Raw genomic sequence first — 21,120 nt, 5'->3', positions numbered from 1 at the left:
ATATTTATTTTTATATTATATTATATATATATATATATATATATATATATATATATATATATAAACATGTGCGTTTGTGAGACACGAGCGTATTCCAGGCCCTGTTCTGATTGGTCAGTTGTTAACGTTACCACTTCGAAAAGGTCCATTTTTCTAATTATATACGGTATACTGTATCTGTTAAAAAAGTCCTTGCTCATAAAATTATTATATGTAGCCTAATAGGGAGATTTCGCAACCTTACAAAAACGATAACGAATACGTCATTATCATTATCGTCATTCATGCCTAAAACATTCTTGACAATATGCGTCACGAGCTGAGTATGATCCTTGATTCATGTAAAAGGCATGAATAGCCTACGTTTTGACAGATATGCTATATGTAGGAGAAGGGTTTCTAAAAATTTGATGACGTATCCGTATTCGTTATCATTTTCGTAATTTTGTGAAAACTGCATATTAACTGCAGTATATCTAACAGATTTGAGCAATTAAATTTTCATTGTAATTTCCAATTGGACAATAAATATGAATGTAATTTGATTTGAGACTGATATAGATACCGTTTTTAATATTCATATTCAATTAAATATTATTCCGTGTATAACCATGTTTAATTAGTAATTTCCAAAAAAAAAATCCTTTTTTGCAAATCAGGATTATTACACATGTATCTGATTAAAAAGGTAAAAGCTTCGGTTTAGATACTAACAAAAGAACAACATTTTTCATTTTTTCATTTTACGATTTATATTTATATTTTTAACATTATTATATTGTTTTTATGTTTATAATCAAACGGCAGTAGTTTGAATTGATAAAATACTACAGTACCTTCCACGCGTTATACGTTTCCTATGGTACTATTGCATATTAGGTTTTTCCCCATACCAGGGCAAATGCAACTGAAATTAATTAATTAGAATTACTGATACCGTATGTTGTGTGTGTTTCGGCGAAATCGGTGTCGACGACTTCATACTTGTGCGAGCATTAATTAACCTTTCTGGAGTGACAATCAGACTTAACAATCTACCAATCAAATCAGAGCCAGCAATACGCGCATGTCCCACAAAACACAGGTGTTTAGTACGTTTTTGTGCTGTCGTTTTGTAGGACAATATTCAAAAGGCGGGGCTTGATTGAAGAATCCATTGTACCTCCTTGTCAAGCGGTTGAAGTAGTTTTACGTGCTCTGCTAGATGACGTCACCAATCACTGGCTTAGACGTACATTACATGTAGTCGTCGCTATTGACCCAGAAAAATGCTAGTAGCGCCCATCAAAATATGATGTTTTCTAACTTTAAGGTCGAATGAATTTTACAGTAGGTTCAGAAGAACATTCTACTAGTCTATAAGTTTAAAATTATATCAATTAATGATAATATTGTTTCGAGCTAATCCAAAAACTTTTAATTTAAAAGACACAAGTCATTAAAATAAAAAATAAAACGAGTATTACCAGCATGATCTAATGCCTGTACACGTTAAAGTAAGATTATATTGATTTTTTTTTAAATACTCAGTGATCAAAGCTGCAAAGACCATTACCGTGACATACTAAACGACGTTCTAGTTGCTTATAGGCCTAATAAAAGGAAGACCAACAGATTTATGGTCTATATCTCGACTAGAGAAGACAATGTGAGCGACATTTTAATTAAATGGCCAAAAAAAGTATTGGATTATTTCAAATTGAGCCTAGAATAGAAAGTCATAATGAACTAGGCGCACAATGGATAAGTATCGTGACACAAAGTTTAATTGAACGACGAAATAGTGCATTATTTTAATTAATTTATATATTTTTCTTCTTAGAAGTCTATTATTTTTATTTTATTGGGCTATATTGAATTTTCTATTTTGCATGTATATGCTTTTACTATTTTGTTATTATTCTTCGTTGCACCATATTCTACTTCATAAACGTTTAGGATATTTTTTTAATTTGTTTTATTTTTCGTTTTTGTGTATAATTTGTAATATATTTTTATGGTTAGTTTCCTACTTATTATAATTTTTATCTTTTAGATAAAAAATAAAATCAATCAATAATTGAAATGCACTCATAATGGCTATATAGATGGAATCACTACATCATATGATCATTTTCCGTGTTTGAGAGATTTCGTGAGAAACACCGCGTGTTTAACATCTTTGTATTATTAATTTCGGAATAAAAATATTTCTAATCGGTGTGCACCTGTTGCCAATGTTGCGTCAGTAGCGTCGTTCCACTGATTGACGTTGCAATTTCGCCCATAATAATCCTTCTAAACATGTTGGAATGAAACATCCATTGCTCGCTACTTTGTCATTAGCTGATAAACAGTGCTTAACCTCATTTGAGTAATTTCGCGTTAGCGATGGTAGAAGAAGGTACAGCTTGCACCGCACCCGCACATAAAACACCAGCTCGTGAGAATCACTTTAATACCAGACTATTTGTTTGTAAATATCATCTATACAATTCCATGAACTAACTTGTATTGACTCATTATTTGTATACTGGTATTGAATGCAAATACGCAGTGTTCGAATAACCGCAAATGCGCGTTATTTTGTTTGATTAAATATCTCACGTTGTAATGAAAAAACATTACACTATAATATTACGAACCGACTCATTTTTTTAATTTCATAATTTCTATGCTTAAACTAATACTTCGTATGTTACTGCAAAATCAGCAAGTTAATTTCAAAATTATTTTTGATGACTTTTTTATGTCATTTTACGGGGACAATTCATCTTTAAAATAACTAATCATAAATTATTTCGAAAATATCCAACATTAAAATAAATGTAGGCCTACTAATAAGTTTCCATTTGAATTTACTAAAAATAGAGCTATAGGTAGACGATGTGTTTTAATACAGCAAATCAATTTTATGTTATTGTTCACGCAAAAAAAAAATAACATTCATATTGTAAATTGTTAATGCTATCAGGTTCATTAATTCTTACGGTAGAATTAATGGACGGTATTCAATCAATTAAAGAACTACTTTGTATCAATGACTAGGCCTCCAGCTATCTTAGCTCTAGCGTTGGATAAAATAGAAAAGGACCTTAAGAGAAACACAGGGACGGGGAAATTGTGTCTCTTGACGGTCAAACTAAATACCAAGGCCACCGAAAGAGACGCTAGGGTTGTAATATGACAAATACGAATTATTGTCTGATATATAATTGTACACAATTCTTCGCCTTATTTATCATTCATATATTCAACATCAGGAACTTGCCTCACACTACACCATTCCTAATAAGGTCAAACAATGTTAATTTAGTCGAAAGTACATCTTTTAGGTGAAATTTCTCAACATTTAAACTTTTTTTGTATCTATTGATCAACATTTAAAATCAGTAATGAGAAAAGGAGTCCAGAAACAATGATGTTTCAATGAAATACATAAACATTCGAGCACTATTTGTCTGTATTGTCTTTATGGTGCTTCGCAGGAAACTTGATACGAATATATATGAATATATATATATATATATATACATATATATATATACCGTATATATGTATATGTATGTATACTGTCTCTTATACACATCTAGATGTGTATATATGTATATATATATATATATGTATGTATATATGTATATATATGTATATATATATATATATATATATATTAAGTGCTTCAATCGTATTTGAATTCCCAACAAAGCCTCAATGTTCTAGCTGGTTAAGGCGTCTGCATAGAAGCCTTACAATTATCAAGACAGCAGTTAACACTGTTAAATTATATACTGTTATTTACATATAATTTAACAGTGTTAACAGCTATCTTGATTATTATTATGCTATATGTTTCCAGCCGTACCTGTTGTCTAATGAAGTGTATGTGACGTTATTTCAATTTGTTCAACCATGAAGACTCTGTGGTCTAACGGTTATGACGCTCGCCTTGATAGCGAGAAGTCGGAGGTTCGAATTCTGTCAGAGGAATTTTTTTACACAATTACACAATTTATTTATTTATAGGACAAAATTCTCTAAGAACTATGCTACACGATGTATTATCATGTAATTTATTAGTACACTGCATTCACCTTTCTTTGATTTACATATATATATATGATTTTAAATATATATATATATATATATATGATATATATATGGTGATGATAATGAAGGTGATGGTAATAATGATGATGATAATGTTAATGTCAATGATGAGATGGTGATGGTCATGCTGGTTCTGCTGATAAAATAAGGTGATGAAAATTACAACTAATAATATCAAACATAATACTAACCAAAGAGGTAAAATACAGAAGCTGTTCGTTTGTTATTATCAGCATTTTGTACCCAAAAAACAAACATAATTAGGCCTATCAAATCGGATCGCACAACCTTAAATTTGAACATGCGCAAAACAGTTTATCTCGCACCCACAGTCGACGCATGCAGTAGCACAATCCAAGGGAGTCAAGAGAAACGAGTGATAAAACTGGGAAGCGCACGTCTATGAAACGATCCTGACAATGTATCTTCCTTGCTTTTGTCTCACGTTCAAACGCTGCATGTCAGCAAACAAAGAGGCCTAGGATTGAGGATTTGTCCCCAGGCGATTCTTCTACGATATCGCGCTACAATGCTAACGTAACGTCGGTCGGACGTGATACTGTAGAAAACTGATCTAGAATGCAACCGAAGGGGGTTAGAGGAAAAATGATCTATGGTACGAATACATTATATATATGCGAACCAACTACTATATCTATCTTCTATAATAATATTACTGCCCTTCCAATCTGCTGTTGATCTAGTTATTGGTTAAATTAGAAATTGTAAATACAAATCAAATTTATGGTGTATCAATATTGATTAAGCTTTTTACCAAGAAAAGAGAAAGTTGTTTTTCATTCTGAATCTAATCCCTGTGATGAATATATGTATACAAATGACAAACTAAATGACCTGGGTCCAGTAGTACATTTCGATACATTATATATAGGCCTACTTATATACACTTATTTAGACCTATATTATCTAATATATTACATAGATATAAACATTAATAGATATATGTAGGCCTAAACAAATACACTGTCTATATAGGCCTATATTTCATTGTGTATATAAAATACCTATGCACACATTTCCGTATATATATATATATATATATATATATATATATATATATATTACATCAAAGACATAAATATTGATAATTGTTATTCTATGATAATATGCATTGTTAATACTTGCATATTTCATCAGTCAATTTATAACGTGTTTCTATTACGCGCAATTCAATCATATTACCCTTGTCACGTGATTAGCCAGGAGCTTGAATCGAAACTTAGCCCGTCGATGGCCATATTAATTTTCCTGTAAGGTCCATCGATCCCGGCCTCTTGGGCTTAACCTCTCAGCTTTTCACATACAACCTTTTATTGGTCAACGATTGACCGAGACCGTCCGGTTATATACTGACAGGTACATTGATTAATTTAATTATTTTTTTCTCTATTTGAAGGATTTTGGATAAATATTAATTGATTATTATTATTATTAATACTAATTATATTTTAAGTGGAAACAGCCCTTCCGAGGAATTTTCTTGGTATAATTTTTGTATCATCACAGTACTCTATTATGGTTACAGTAGCTCGAGGTAATATTTCATTTTTAATGATTGCTATTATTTGATTATATATATTAATATAATTATTTTTAATAATGCTGTATCATTATTATTATTATTATTATTAGGCCTATTATTATTATTATTATTAGGCCTATTATTATTATTAACATTATCATTTATTATTGTTATTTATTTATTCCGATCCAACAGCGAATCATTGCCACTAACGGATTGTTAGTAATTAGTAATTTAGTATTACTGTAGTTATAAATTATTATCATTAAGATTAACTAGTTTTCCCTCTAATTTCATAATTATTTTATATAGGTTGTATTTATTATTATCGCTATTGTTGTTATTATTATTATTATTATTATTATTATTATTATTATTATTGTTATTATACGTTTTAAATTTAGATTAGCAATTATATCATCTCTCATAAAACTATATATATCTGAACGGCCAATTTACTGGCAGTATCATTATTTCTATCTAGGATTAATAAAAATTATAATAAATAAAATGCAATTGATTTTGTTATATATTAGGTATAACAAATAATAAGAACCAATTTTAAGCATACTGGTGACTATAATGTAATGATATTCAACGATTGGTATAGAGGTATTCATAAGTAAGTTACGATAGGCCTAAATAACACTTTTCGCCTATGTGAGAAAGAAAAATAGAATTAGAATGTTTATATTCGCTATTGAATAAATAATGAACAATCTATTATACGTTTATTATTTATGGTATAATAAATACTTAATAAAAAATATAAACACACCGGTATATATTGTACTATATTGTACTGTGTAATACAGTATTCAACGAATAGTTGATACATGATAAGGTTACGATATGATGCTGCCTATGTGAGAAAAATGTACATAATATAGTATAATATAGCCTATGCTCATACTTACCGTTGAATAAAAACGTAATAGGCCTATTATTAATATAAATGTGTATGGACATAACATGTTTAGAGTAATGTCAGATGAAGTGCTACTGGCGTTGTATGTTTAAAGTATAGATTAGTATATAGCTGTCTTCGTTACAATACAAAGGTAATGTCGTCCGTAATCTAATTGCACGTAATCATCCTTCTACCCACGGGCTATCCCCAACCTCTTCGAAAAGCCAGCGAAATAAACAAACGAAACAGAAATTGTCATTCTACACGCAGAAAACCAACAACAATTAAATCTTTGCGAGAGAAAAGCATACGTCTATTACATTGATTAGTGCTAAATTGTGTTCAAACCGTCTCCGGTATTACGGTGTCAGTAATGATATAAGTAAGCATCATTTTCACTAGGCAGATAATGGCGTTCAGGAAGCCAGGATCGTTTATTGGGGGAAATTACGCCGTCTTTAACTAGGGTACAAATTACTGAACGGCGAAGACAAATCAATGTCTTTAAAGTAAAGTAAAATATTTGCCTAGGGTAGTATTTGGTTACGGACCTCACTGAGTCTGCGGCTACTGCGACAAGCGGGTCTGCACTTTATGTTGATTATCTGATTTATTAGTTAAAATCAATGCGATTAGTAGATGTTGATGTTGACTGATATTTCGCGTATGCGCTTCAAGTTAAAGAACTTGTACTTACTTCGAGATAATTGCACAATCGCGGTCCGCCTAAAGAAAAGTTGTGTGTGAAGATTTTTCTAAGATGGAAATGTGCTCGACAAAACTCGCCTGATGCTGCACACACAATTCACGTAGTTTAGTTGCTGTCTCTTATACACATCTAGATGGGAGACAGGCAAGATGATGATATTCAGTGGATCATACAAACTAACCCCGTGTAAAATAATAGTAATATTTATATGTATATATATAAATATATAAATAAATATATGTATATATACACATATATTTATGGATACATGCATATAAGTATAACTGTCATTATTATTAATGTTATTATTCTTATATACTGTATAGAAATATATGTATATACTTGGCGTATACATGGTAACACTTTGGACGTTCCTTCGTATGAGGACAGTTTACCTCTCCTTCATCTTCCATTCATCTCATCTCGTATTGATTTTTAACTATTAAGTTTGTTTAAGTGTTTATTTGGTATTGACCTTGATGTTTCTTCTTTCTTTTCTTTTTTCTTATTTGCCACCACAAATATAATCGTCTGTTCGCGCTTCCTTCTATACAGTATTGAGAATTATATGTAAACATTTAACAGCGTGTATCTTTATATAGGTGAAAACCCACTATTTTAGTTATAATATTCTTTCCATTTAATTGATATTGTCTTTCCTTATTGTAGATATTGCATTTAAATTTTTAATTCTGTCTCTTATACACATCTAGATGTATTTTATTGCCAACATTCAATAAATCAAATCAAATCAATACATGCATATACGAATATGAATATACAATATAATTCTATAAGTTATTGTTTTAATTACTATTTATTGTATGCATGATATGAATGTATGCATATATTTGCCTTTATATATTATATATTGTTTTAATTTGGTATAAATTAAAAGAACTCTGAAAGAACGAGCTGTTTGTAGTGCAATATTTGCGTAAATAATCATATAATATAATATTTATATTATATTAACCTGAACATCTGCAACATGAATGATACTTACAAGTAATGTATGTAGTGGATGCATGTATGTATTTAAGTATTTATATACATGATTGTATTGTATTATCCTATGTCTACGGTATTATGAATGCGGATTATAACATTGTGTGTGTGTTTTTATATTTTCCCATGGAATGATCAACATGTATGTACAAAGCTATAAAGCCGGAGGCAATACATACACGGAATCGGTCATAAATCATATCGTGTTAGCAGATATTCATTTAGATCGATTAAATTGGAACGGAAAAAAAATTATGCTGGATGATTCGGCCATTATGAGATGCGTCATCAGTCAGTACCTATCATGGATGCGTTTTAACCCCACTCCGAGTCGCTGCAACTTTGCCTTAAGAGCTCCTACTATGACATACCTGTCATTCGTGCCCTACCTCAACTGCTTGTGATATTTTTCATACTTAAAATTGTATAATTTTCTGTGCCTACCATTAGTTGTTCAAGTACGGTATATTTCAAATGAATGGTCAAACAAATGCCGGCATGTATTTAGAGGTCTGTATTACTATATAGGCCTATATTTTCCCGCTAACATAGATGGGCCGATTCACATGCATTGCCTGATATGATAGGCCTAATAATATGTCAGGCTTAAAATATTATTTTTAGTTTTAAAGCGTATTTTTTTAGAAAATAAATGTTTGTCTGCATTAACTTGCCTACCATTAAATTTCCCTTCTCCCCACACCCTATCTCTCCAACCACCCCAATATATGGATGGTGGTATTCTATTTGGTATGCGCATATTTATTTTCTCAATAATATTATTTTGGGAAAAAAAAATGTATTTGATACTTTACCTATCACAAATGGTTTATCTTGTCAAAATTAAGATGAACTGCCGTTAAAACATTATCTCGTTGCTCAGGCATTTTGTGTATAATCATGTTGTAATATGTAATATTATGTTTACGGCTGACGTTACATGTGCTTAAGTATTATATAATATCTATCTATCTTCCGATAAGTACAGGCCTCTCTGATGCTAGGATCATCGTACTTGTAAAGGCGTGGACCAGCTCGTACAGTAACTATCCTTTGCCCTAAGGGTCACTTCGTGTCTGAGCTACCCGGTAAACCGGCACCGGTACAATCGTCAGTCCACGGCAGGAGCTGTATGGACCAGTACTCAGCGGGGTAACTCCCTAATCGTCTCGAAAGATGTACTGGGTTCTTTATAGTGCACATGAGCCAATTGTACCCTGGGCCTACGGCTTATAATCCTTATAAGACTTGCTCCACCTCCAGAGCCATAGGCGAGCGTGCCGTTCGAACCAGCGCCGATATTATGGCTGTGTAGGTTGCGGCGCCCCTGCCTTAACCACTCGGCCATTCGACTCTAATACAACAACGTTTTGCCTTATATAGGCTAATGCAATTTCATTACAAGTTAGATATTTTTTTAAGTATAGTAACTTTTGCATAAGTTAGAAAAAATATATTTGAAGAACACCGATAGGCCTATACAGTAACTCCTTATTTGAAAATACACTGTTCTTGTAAAACCTGGAAAAAACAACTTTTAATTGTACAATTAAAACCCCAATTTGTTCATTGCCCTATATAAAGTTAAAATAATTATCAACCTCTATGAGACAGATTCAAAATTGTTCTGTTTTCGCTTATATACAGATTTTAATAATTGATCGTCAACAGTATTGAGAATTATATGTAAACATTTAACAGCGTGTATCTTTATATAGGTGAAAACCCACTATTTTAGTTATAATATTCTTTCCATTTAATTGATATTGTCTTTCCTTATTGTAGATATTGCATTTAAATTTTTAATTGATCTGTATTACATTGAATTTTAATAATTTCGGAAATAATTGTATATAATAGTCTGTTAGGTAATTACCGTAATTTATGTTTATTTCGTTGATTGTGAATTTTAAAATTTTAAATTATTTTAACGATGTATTAATGATAATAAGTATATTTTTGTTCTATATGATATTTGTGTAATTTTATCGTATAATGTTGCCTATATTAATATTGTATTTTATCGTCCTTTTATGTAAAGCGCATTGAACATCTGAAAATGCGCTATATAAATATTATTATTATTATTATTATTATTATTATTATTATTATTATTATTATTATTATTATTATTATTATTATTATTATTATTATTATTATTAACTATAAATATATACCTACAAAGTAAAAGTATCCCTCTCCGAGCTTTTTCCATCCTCTAGTTTCGGTATTGTCGATATACAGGCCTGTCTGTCGAGGATTTGTAGTTTGGTGGTAAGGCGTGAAGCTGTAGTGTGCAGTTAAAATGTTGTGCCTTCGAATACCAGCACACTCGTGATAATTTTTTCCCAACCCCACTAAGTCTTCTTAAGCTACCCATTTGGACTTAATGTCATTCGCTCTTAAATGAATTTGAATATGTAAAATGATATTGGTCTATTATACTAGACAGCAAAATATAAAGAAACAGATTGAGGAAAGCTCTATGAAAGACTATATAGGACTACTTGCTAGCAACATACAAGGTGCTTTGCGAGAGATAGATTTCAGAAAATGTGTGTATCGAGAATATGTCCCATATGGCCTACAGAATGTTCGTATCATCCCGCCGAAAGGTTTTCTAAATTCATACAAGTATTGTATTTGTTCATTGATTTCCAATGTATTAATGTATCAGTCCGTCTTTCCTCCAATTTATGTGTCAGTTTCAAATTAAGCTGTCATTCCAGAAATGTAATCACAGGTACGTGATGGTCAATGGTCAATTGGTTTGGTCGTCCATCCGCATCGGTCAGTTTTCAACAGACATTCTACCAGTTGAAACTGCAGTCGCAGTTTTCCGCATTTCATCATACAAAATGTAAATATTCTAAACGGTCAACATTTGATTGAATGTCCCTCAATTTAAATATTATCTACATCCAGTGACCGTTTGATAAACTTCACTAATGACCAATGCGACTTTAAAAAATCGTAAGGCATTTTCCTAATATTACAGAGGGCGTAGTAGCCATGTGATGAAGACACAATCATCTTCCAATTTCAAGACAAATGGTTCAAATCCTGCGAGATCAAGATCAGGAAAAAACAAAGTTAAGTGTATTTCAATCCCTTGGTTGGAGACCTACCCCCCCCCCCCCACCCCTATATTAGATGCGAATAAAATTACATGTTAGGAACTATATTTAAAACAAGAGTGTCATTCGATAGTCACGATACTTGGAAGCCTGTTAGGTTTACACTTTAAATGTTATCCATGATTGTTCAAAAACATTATAAGTAGTCATGGAACGAATCGAAAGTTCTTAGTCTTACTAATCGCACTTCTAGCTTTCTTGTTCATTACTGTTTAATCAATCAATTAGATGTATGTATCCTTCCGATATCTTTCAATCCATTCCTCAATCAGTCAATCTAATAAAACGTTTTCATACACATCCATCCATCCATCAGTAAACACATCAGCGCATTACTATCGCCATCCATCAATCTCTCGCTGAATCTGTGTTTTCATCCATCCATCACCAGATCTAGTCATCCTATTTTGCCCCCCGCATCGATTTGTGGTTACTCGATCCATCAACGAGTGTGTGCATTTACGCGATGATCCATCGCTGAGCCATCCAGAACGTTGCTTCTCGTCTTAGCTTTTCTATACTTGATCGGTAGAACCTGAATAAGCATTTATGACGCAACAACGATAAATGAACAACAATTCTAATACAATCAGGATAACTACTAGGCCTATTACTAAGAAAGTCTAAAGTAAATAAGGAGAAATAAATGTGAAAGAATGAATGTGATCACCAAAGTTGCCCGTCTTTGGTTCTGGCTTTACAGTTTCTTTGACTTCTTACTGTTGACTTCTAACATAGTCCTTCTTTGTACATTTAGGGTCAGGAAGCCACTGGTAATATACTTTATTTTACCGTGTAAGTAAAAGTAAGAATAATAATTTATTATACTGTATAACTTAAGTTAATCGTAGGTCCATATTAATGGTGTTATACAATTATTTCTGATGATTAGGCACTGTTGTGTTTTTGAATAAATTGATATGGCAAAAACGGTAGTTTTATTTCATTTATGATTTGAATGTATTTCAAACAAATAAACTTAACGAAATTTATAATAAGAATGTAAATATTGTATTTAAGATAATGTTAATAATAATATATAAAGAATTATCTAACAAACCATTGTAAAATACAGGTATGGTGTCAAGTGGCAGTATTAATTAGTGCAACCTTTACAATCCCCTCCCTGAAACCTTAACTCAAAAAATTGGTGTTCAGTGGGAACGAGCTTGCACCTTAAATAAGCAACGTTCACATTGGATCCGAAATTTCGGATCGCAAGCCCTACCGAACCGATTAGGAAATCGAATCAGTGTGTAGGAATAGGGACGCTAAATTTCGGCTTGAATTTGATGTGAATTAAGTTTAAACAAATGTTTGTATAATCCTATTCAAATACTTAGACTCGGACATGTTGTTTCAGTATTTTGTTTTTAACACAAACTAGAAGGCAATATACTTAGGATATTTCTAGGTAACAAGAATTATATTCTTACTAAAATAATTCGTTATATATATTTATAAGATGAATATCATAAATAATAACTTACCAAGAAATATAATGTTCTTGGTAAGGATAAAATTCTTGCCAATAATATTCTTTGCAAGATTCAAACTCTTAATTCTCAGCTCACTAAATATTCTCAATACTGTATACCGTACCGTACTGACTTTGTAGTGACAAGTAATGAAAAAATAACTGTGAAAACAAGCCTGCTTTTTTTTCCTTTTTTTTTTTTGTTAATAGAAATAACAATTTTGCTCTGTGTGTAATAGCGCATTCTGTTATTAAAATTATTATGTAAGTTTGCAAGATATTTTTTCAATTCAGTTAATTTGTAATAAAATTATATTTTGGATTTGTTGAAATTAAAAATAAAAAGTAGCTCTGTATGAAACTGAGAACATGTAATGCAACAGTTTGTAATAAAACTACAGTATATTAAAGTAACAATTTGAAGTTGGTGATGGGCCTTAAATATAAGTAAAAGGTGCAACAACAAGTCTATGTCTAAATGTTTGAAAGTTTTTCCAGATCAAAGAGTATTTTTATGATCAATATTATGGCACATTGTAGTACAATGACCAGTATTGAATTTTGCCACTTTTGACTATCCTTTCGTCCTTGCCTTCGAGTCAAGGGGTTATTAATCATCGGTTAATCAGGGGTAAAACTTATAATTATTTTGTAGACTAATACCAAATCTTTAGATAGTAGCCAGAAGTAGTTACACCGATTGTCATCACATGTCCTCTTATTAAGACTCACAGCATGGATGGATGGATGGATGGATGGATGTATGCATCCATGCATAGACCTAATAGGTCTATAACCAACAATGCATCCGATGATTGTATCTAAACGTCATGAAAAATATAATTTCCTTCATTAGATATCAACATAATCATCTCTGTTCGTTTGTGTTCCTTCATATCACAGTGATATTAAATAACGTTTATTGTCGACTTATGGTTCGTAATAGAACCATGATCCCTAGTCTAAGCGCAGCAAATCGATCTCATGCATGCTGGTGTCTCTGGTCTCCGGGGACAGAGAGGTGTTTAACCACATCTTGATAGGTGTTGCGAGGCATCAGCGTTCGGCTTGGCTTCGCTAGCCCATTGACATTATGCGATTAGGTATAATTGTGGGCCTTGTAATGAAATACAATTCACGATTCATTTTCAATATTATTTTCCTCGTAGATAGCGGCGATAATGTTTTGGGGAACAAAAGACGACAAGCGTAATATCATGTTAATGCCACTGTGTAGGCTAGATAGTTAATTACAATACTGACGGATGGGTATGCATTGGTTTTGTATTTTTTAAAACATAACCTCTCAGAGCATACTACCTGTTCATACGGCATCTACATTTTTTCTTTCCATCTCCTCCCCCTCCCCCTCTTCTAAGGTAAAGCTTGAGGGAACATTTACCGGACCTTACATTCGTGAGTTCGTTTTCGGTTATGTTAGTTTTGTATAGTACAAGGACTTAAGTATAATGTATCAATATTATCTGAATCATCAATCAAATATATTGATTGATATATAAGCATTAATGTGATATTCTATCACCATTTATTATATTACACTACTACTATTTCTATTTAATTTTATATATTCATTAGCTTATGATATAGGCCTATATTATTTTAATATGAACTGGGGTATGTATATAGGCCTATGTTGTATAGGCCTACATACATACATGTGTTATTCAACAATATACTCACTAATAAATATAATTTAGCCCGTATTGTTTTATATTTTTATGTTTGCATACATATTTATCACATGCATGTAATATAGGCATATATATATATATATATGTATATATATATATATATATATAGGCCTATATAAATATCATGACATACATAATATATGCTATCTGATTATGTATTTAATATTATGTATTCTTTTTTCTTTGTTTGCAGAGTAATTATATAACATAAGCATGAATATAAATGAATTATTTGTTTTATAAATATCAATTTTACTACATACGTGTGTATTTAGCATTGATGAATATATAAATAAGAATACGTTGACTTATAAATACATTTATCATTATGAATGTATGCATATGTATGTATATACTACTTTGATTGTAGAATTATAAAGTATAATTAATATCTGTAAATTTATAAATAAGATTATGTTGACTTATAAATTTATCATTATGAATGTATGCATATGTATGTATATACTACGTCAAGTTGATTGTAGAATAATAATGTAACATAAGCCTATAATATATTATAAATGAATTACTTGTTTTATAAATATCAATTTTATTATATACGTGTTTATTTACCATTAATGAATATATAAATAAGAATATGTTGACTTATAAATATATGTATACATTTATCATTATGAATGTATGCATATGTATGTATATGCTACTTTGATTGTAGAATTATAAAGTATAATTAATATCTGTAAATTTATACCGTTTGTCATAACATAAAACCCTCTAAAAATTCAATCAAAATATTGAATAGCTCATGTATAAAGATCAAATAATTTATTTATAAAAATGATTCAGAGATCGAAATAATTAGGTTTCCCTGATGTACAGACATTGTACTATCCTTTTAATTAAAGGCAGTGGTAGATATTTAGCCGGTAAACGCCTTCTCGTTTAGGCAGAATTTTTGTGATGATTAATGCGGGCGCACTGCAGTGCAGAATTAAAGATGGGCAAATTCGAGTTATAGCCGGCAAAATAAACACTTAATTAATTACCAGCCAATATCAGGGCCTATTCAATGCCCATTTGGCGATGATTTTTTATATTCTCATTCTTCAATTGAAGACTAGTAATGCACTAACATATTATACAAAGTAAATAATTGAAATATTGAGTTGTATTTATTTAGTGCTTATCGCAGCCGGTTTATCTTTTAACGTTGTCTGTCTGTGGCTATATATCAGTCACGCTTATTAAACCTCAACTTGAGTACACAAACATGTGTACAAGTGCACATAAACATAAGTTTATGGTTCATACACTGCATCAATATCAATATGTACACATGTGATATTAGTTTTTTTACTGCAGTATGTCGAGCCGAGTTGCCTCATTTGTATTTACTTTGGATCCGTATCTAGATTTACGACGTTGTACGTTTAAGACGGACGTGAGAGATAGATTAATAGGCTATTGTGATATTATCTCAATTTTAATGACCGCGTTGTGTAGAATATCAAAATATCAAAATACACATCGTTTTTTCAGAGATATAAACATTTCAAACTCTACTGAGCACACTGATTACGTATAATCTGTTCTTTTATCATGGAGGCGAACACGCTGTGGATCAGAATCGATGAATGAAATAGACCACCTTATTAAAATATGATTTTAATTAAAATAATTGTACACATATAGAGTAAATAATATTAATATATATACTATAATATAATTACTAAATAATTTATACGCTTATTATATCTCATCATCATCTAATGCTTTGTCTAGTTTAACATTGTAGAGATATATCATGAACCTACCGTATGTACATATGTGTAATCTAATAGATAAATAATAATAAGTGCTCGGAATAGAATTATTATTATTATTCATTTATTTGATTACAATGTCATGTTTTATATTAAAATTATGTTAACGATTTGCTTTACAATTAGGTAAAAAGGGGTTAGATTTGCACTGTAGGCCTATGGTCTTACGGTAATACGGTACTCGTTTTGATAGCAAGAAGCTGAAGGTTCGAATCCTACTACAGACACTTTTCATAAAACTGAAAAATGAACTTTTGTTAAAGGGTTATGCTTGATACGTACTGTTCCACATTTATCAATTTGATTATATATAAAGACCTCAATATGGCCTTTATAGTACATAATTATATATATAAATTCACACTAGGTTGCACGTATAGCACAGTAAACACAATATAAACAAATATAATAAGCACTGTTGTTATTCTTGATCATATTGCCAAATACCGTTTATACTTTATCCGTGAAGGGAAACCGCCATCTGTACCATAGCTCAATCGTTAGACCTATTGTCTGATATGAAAAGCAATGACAGACCTACCTCAGTGGCGATCACCACAGGAGCTAAAATTATTACTACTACAAAATTAGAACCAATCATTAAAATTATTAATACTACAAAATTAGAACCAATCATAAAAATATACCATAAAACACACGACGCTTAGCTTGCCGGGAGCCGGTGTGTCAACCCTCTTTATCTGACTGGAGCATAAATGATTGTTATTATACGTTTATTTTAGTATACTGGGCCTATTGTATGTCTTTTTTATATATATAAATGAAAAATGTCTACTTATTACATTTATGAAAGAGCAGTTAGTATAGCTGAGTCAGTGGCTAAACTAGTGGTAGCTAGTTCGTAGTGGAGTTGAACAGCCTGTGGTTAAGATGATTGCTTTTCAATCACAGGGTTCTGGGTTCAATCCCTGTCACGGTAATAGGATTTGTTTGTTCTACAACTAAAAACGATTCCACTACCTAAGCCATAATGAGATATACTATAGGCTATCTTGCATGTATGCTTACTTTATTCCCATTTAGAAAAGTGGCATAGCTCGCTGTTTGTTATATCCTTGGCCCTTGTGCTGTTACTGCAGGTTTTTTGTTTTTTTTTTTTCTCGCGTTTAAAAACAACTCAATTCCGTCCATAAAAACCTGGTTTGCTTTAAATAGCTACACTGTCGCTAAAGTGTTTTCAGTGCTATCGTTGTACAGTACCCGACGCCATCGGGAAGGCACTCCGATTCAAGCGACCAATCAGCGTAACCGAAAGCTGTCGGCGATAGCATGTTGCAATTCCATGGAAAGCAGGATTGAGCCTCATAAAGAGACTTGGTTTATAAAGCATCTAGCTGTAAGTGGCAAGTGTATTTGCTGTAGGATGTGACGAGGAAATGTTACACTTGAAGAGATAAACTCTAAGCCGTTTTGTGGTGATGCTTTATGCACATAATATAAATTGAGAAGCCTAGTTTCCCTAAAATCGCTACACTGCCTCTACAGTGTTTTCAGTGCAATCATTGTACTTGCAGTCCCTGATGCAATCGTAAGGCTCCCCGATTCGACCGACCAATCAGCATCACCGAAATTTGGGGGTCCAAGTGACAGGGGAACCTCGAAGCGGCAGGGAAACCACCCCCTACCCTCGCCGCCCCGACGATCTGAGCATTTTTAAGCTGTTTTAAAACGATTTCAGGGTGTGTTTGTTGATTATATAGGTACATAAGCAAAAATATTAGTAATAAAGCCAATTTGAGTTTCAATGTAAGCCTATGTTTAATTTGAGCACCCGAACTATGTAGACCTACACAAACATTTCATTACTTCAAGAAAATACTGTACCGGTACTCTCTCATGACTCAAGTTACTGCATCACCGTTTTTATAGTTTTAATGCAACCAATTTCTTCTAATTTTAAATACATTTTCCCCTGATAAGATAATATAATACATAGGCCTAATCCAAGTATCGAAATGCACGCCATCGTGTCGGGATTTAATATTTCGATATTGATTATGTCTCAATCAGAAATGGTGATTATTGGCTATTATATGGGGACGCACTAAGTATTCGGTATTTAACACATCAGGTAGGGTAAGTAATCACTCTTATGATATTTCCTGAGGCAAACTCACATCTTAATAGCATTGTAGTAAGTTCCATCTGGCTAGATAATCTGGAGGTCGTGTGTTCGATTCCCACACGAACCATTTTTTTTTTTATTATTTATTTTTTTTTTCTGTTGGCTAGTAATCGGGGAAATCTAATTTGAATATTTTTATAACCTATTTTTAACATAATTTTTAAAAATAAATCGGACTTAAAACAATACTCATTCATAATAATTATTTTTGAATAATAAGAACATTCCATTTCTCTAGGCAAACTCGCACCTTAATAGCATTTGTTGTGGTTTTCATCTCACGAGATAACCAGGAGTTCGTGGTTTCGATTCCACACGAATCATTTTTTTTTTTTTTTGTCTTTTTTTATTTTATTAATGGCTAGTATTTGGGGACGTACTGAGAATTCGGTACGATAACATGTCAGGTAGGGCAAATAATCACTCCTATGATATTTCCTGACGTCGCAAACTCATCTTAATCTGTAGTGGTTTTTATCTGGCTAGATAACCTGGAGGTCGTGGGTTCGATTCCCACCCCAACCAATTGTTTATTTTTATTTTATTATTGGCTAGTATATGGGGACGTACTGAGTCTTCGGTACGGTACGTTAACACAATCAGGTAGGGTAAATAATCACTCCTATGATATTTCCTGAGGCAAACTCACATCTTAATAGCATTTGTAGTTATTTCCATCTGGCTAGATAATCTGGAGGTCGTGTGTTCGATTCCCACACGAAACATTTTTTTTAGTTTTCTATTGGCTAGTTATTGGAGGTCGTGTGTTCGATTCCCACACGAACCATTTTTTTCTATTGGCTAGTTATTGGAGATATCTAATTTGAATATTTGTATAATCTATTTTTTAACATGATTTTAAAAAATCAATCGGACTTAAAACAATATTCATTTATAATCATTATTTTGAATATTTAATAAGAACATAAAATATTTATTAATAACATTTATTTTAAGGTTTTTCTTTACTTTCGATTCCCCAATTGGGATTCGAACCCGGAAGCTTCTGCTGTCTATGCAGACGCCTTCACCAAATGGGTCATATATAGACCCTGCATATGTACAGTACAGTAATCGATTTACTTAAGTCCAAACGACCGAGTAAATAGGCCTATGGTGGAGACTGGTCCTTGTGGTGACAATAACGGACACTTGCAAAAAGCTTGGTGGTAATTGGGCAGGTGGTAAGAGATCGGAACGCACGCAATAGCAATAAAACAACAATGCATTTATTAGCTATCACATGTATACATAGTCTCATACCGATAATCTCAAAATAGAAAAAGAGGCGGAGTTAATATTAATGCACGCACCAATAATAAACGAGCTGCTATTGTCGGAGAATCCTGGTCTGAGCAGTCATTTCCAACCCTTCACTATCATCGGTAATATATGATTAAAGTTTGTTTCAAGTTGCCTGACCTCTGAATTGATTATGTATTTGCATGTTATTATTCTGGTATAAAATTTATATAATTGTAATGTACGCCTATATATAATTGTAAATGATATAGATAAATTGTAATTGATATAGATAAATAATAGACTCCTATTTATCCTACATAAAGTTATAGAGGCAAGAAAGGGAACTTCTAAAGTGTGATATCCCATTAAATTAGTGAATAGAAACGGTGCTTGAATTTTTATCAAAAAGCGTGCATGCGTGCTAACCATGAATTTCACCAAGCTTCAGTTGACGCGCTCGAGTTTTTAGAGCTCGTGATGTACTCTAGTAAATGATTGACGAAACTTTTCTGAGTCAATGCAACATTATCAATAGTTTTAAGGCCAACTCAGACAGCGTCGTACGACACAGCCCGACGCGATTTGTTGTCGCGTCGGTTCGTGTGAGTTAAACGCAGACGCGATGGTGTGCGTCGGGGGCAGTCGCGTCGTAGAATATTAAACATGTTTAATATTTCTCACGACGGCTTAAGACTGTCCCCGACGATAAATCGCGTCGGGCTGCGTCGGCCGACGCTGTCTGAGTTGGCCTTTAGACAATATCTTAAAATGACTGAACTCACAGTCAATGACCGACAGAGATTTTATTTTACTATATAGGCCTACATTAGGCTTAGCCCCCATCTTTTGAGGATCGGTCGGCTGTTGAAAATGACTTCGTAATGCTCACACCGCCGGCGATTAAAAATGCTCGGCCTCGTTATCACCCATTTCGTGTAACCGTTAGATAAGGGGAGTATTATGCTAAAGTATGTCGTGAAATATTAGTTTGTAATGCTAATCGTATGAAAAGGGCGGGAAAAAAGCCATTGACACAAATCCATCTATCTAGCAGACGACAATTGCACACTTGTGGTCATCAATTCCGATCGCGGGATAAGCTTCTTCAATGACATTAAAAATGGAATGATTCGGAATCTAACACAGAAGGAGCTCGGTCGATGTATGGATATAATCAAAATCAGCTAACGAGTCATACAACGGACAAGAACGATTATTAACCACTAATGATTAATTGCCGAAGATTACCAAGGCAAATATGATTTTCATTTTTTTAATGTGATAGACACGAAACCAAGGTCACAGTATATCTATTCTAAAGTCTGCTCTCGATTGCAGATTTACCAAGCCATTTTTTACTGCA

The 21,120-nt window shown here is 32.3% G+C and overlaps 1 long non-coding RNA gene across 1 annotated transcript in view; it reads left to right on the top strand.

Moving 5' to 3' along the window:
• The window catches only part of LOC117099806, a 26,470-nt gene extending 15,121 nt beyond the window's left edge, over positions 1–11,349 (top strand). Inside the window, exon 3 of the long non-coding RNA XR_004444073.1 lies at positions 11,255–11,349. This is a non-coding gene — a long non-coding RNA (uncharacterized LOC117099806). The remainder of the gene's footprint in view (positions 1–11,254) is intronic.
• Positions 11,350–21,120: the final 9,771 nt, after the last annotated feature.

The sequence above is a fragment of the Anneissia japonica genome, unplaced genomic scaffold (assembly GCF_011630105.1).
Source record: "Anneissia japonica isolate Jap-2015-1 unplaced genomic scaffold, ASM1163010v1 scaffold483_len1788099_cov177, whole genome shotgun sequence".
Classification (NCBI taxonomy): domain Eukaryota; kingdom Metazoa; phylum Echinodermata; class Crinoidea; order Comatulida; family Comatulidae; genus Anneissia; species Anneissia japonica.
This window is presented reverse-complemented; position numbering and strand designations above follow the sequence as displayed.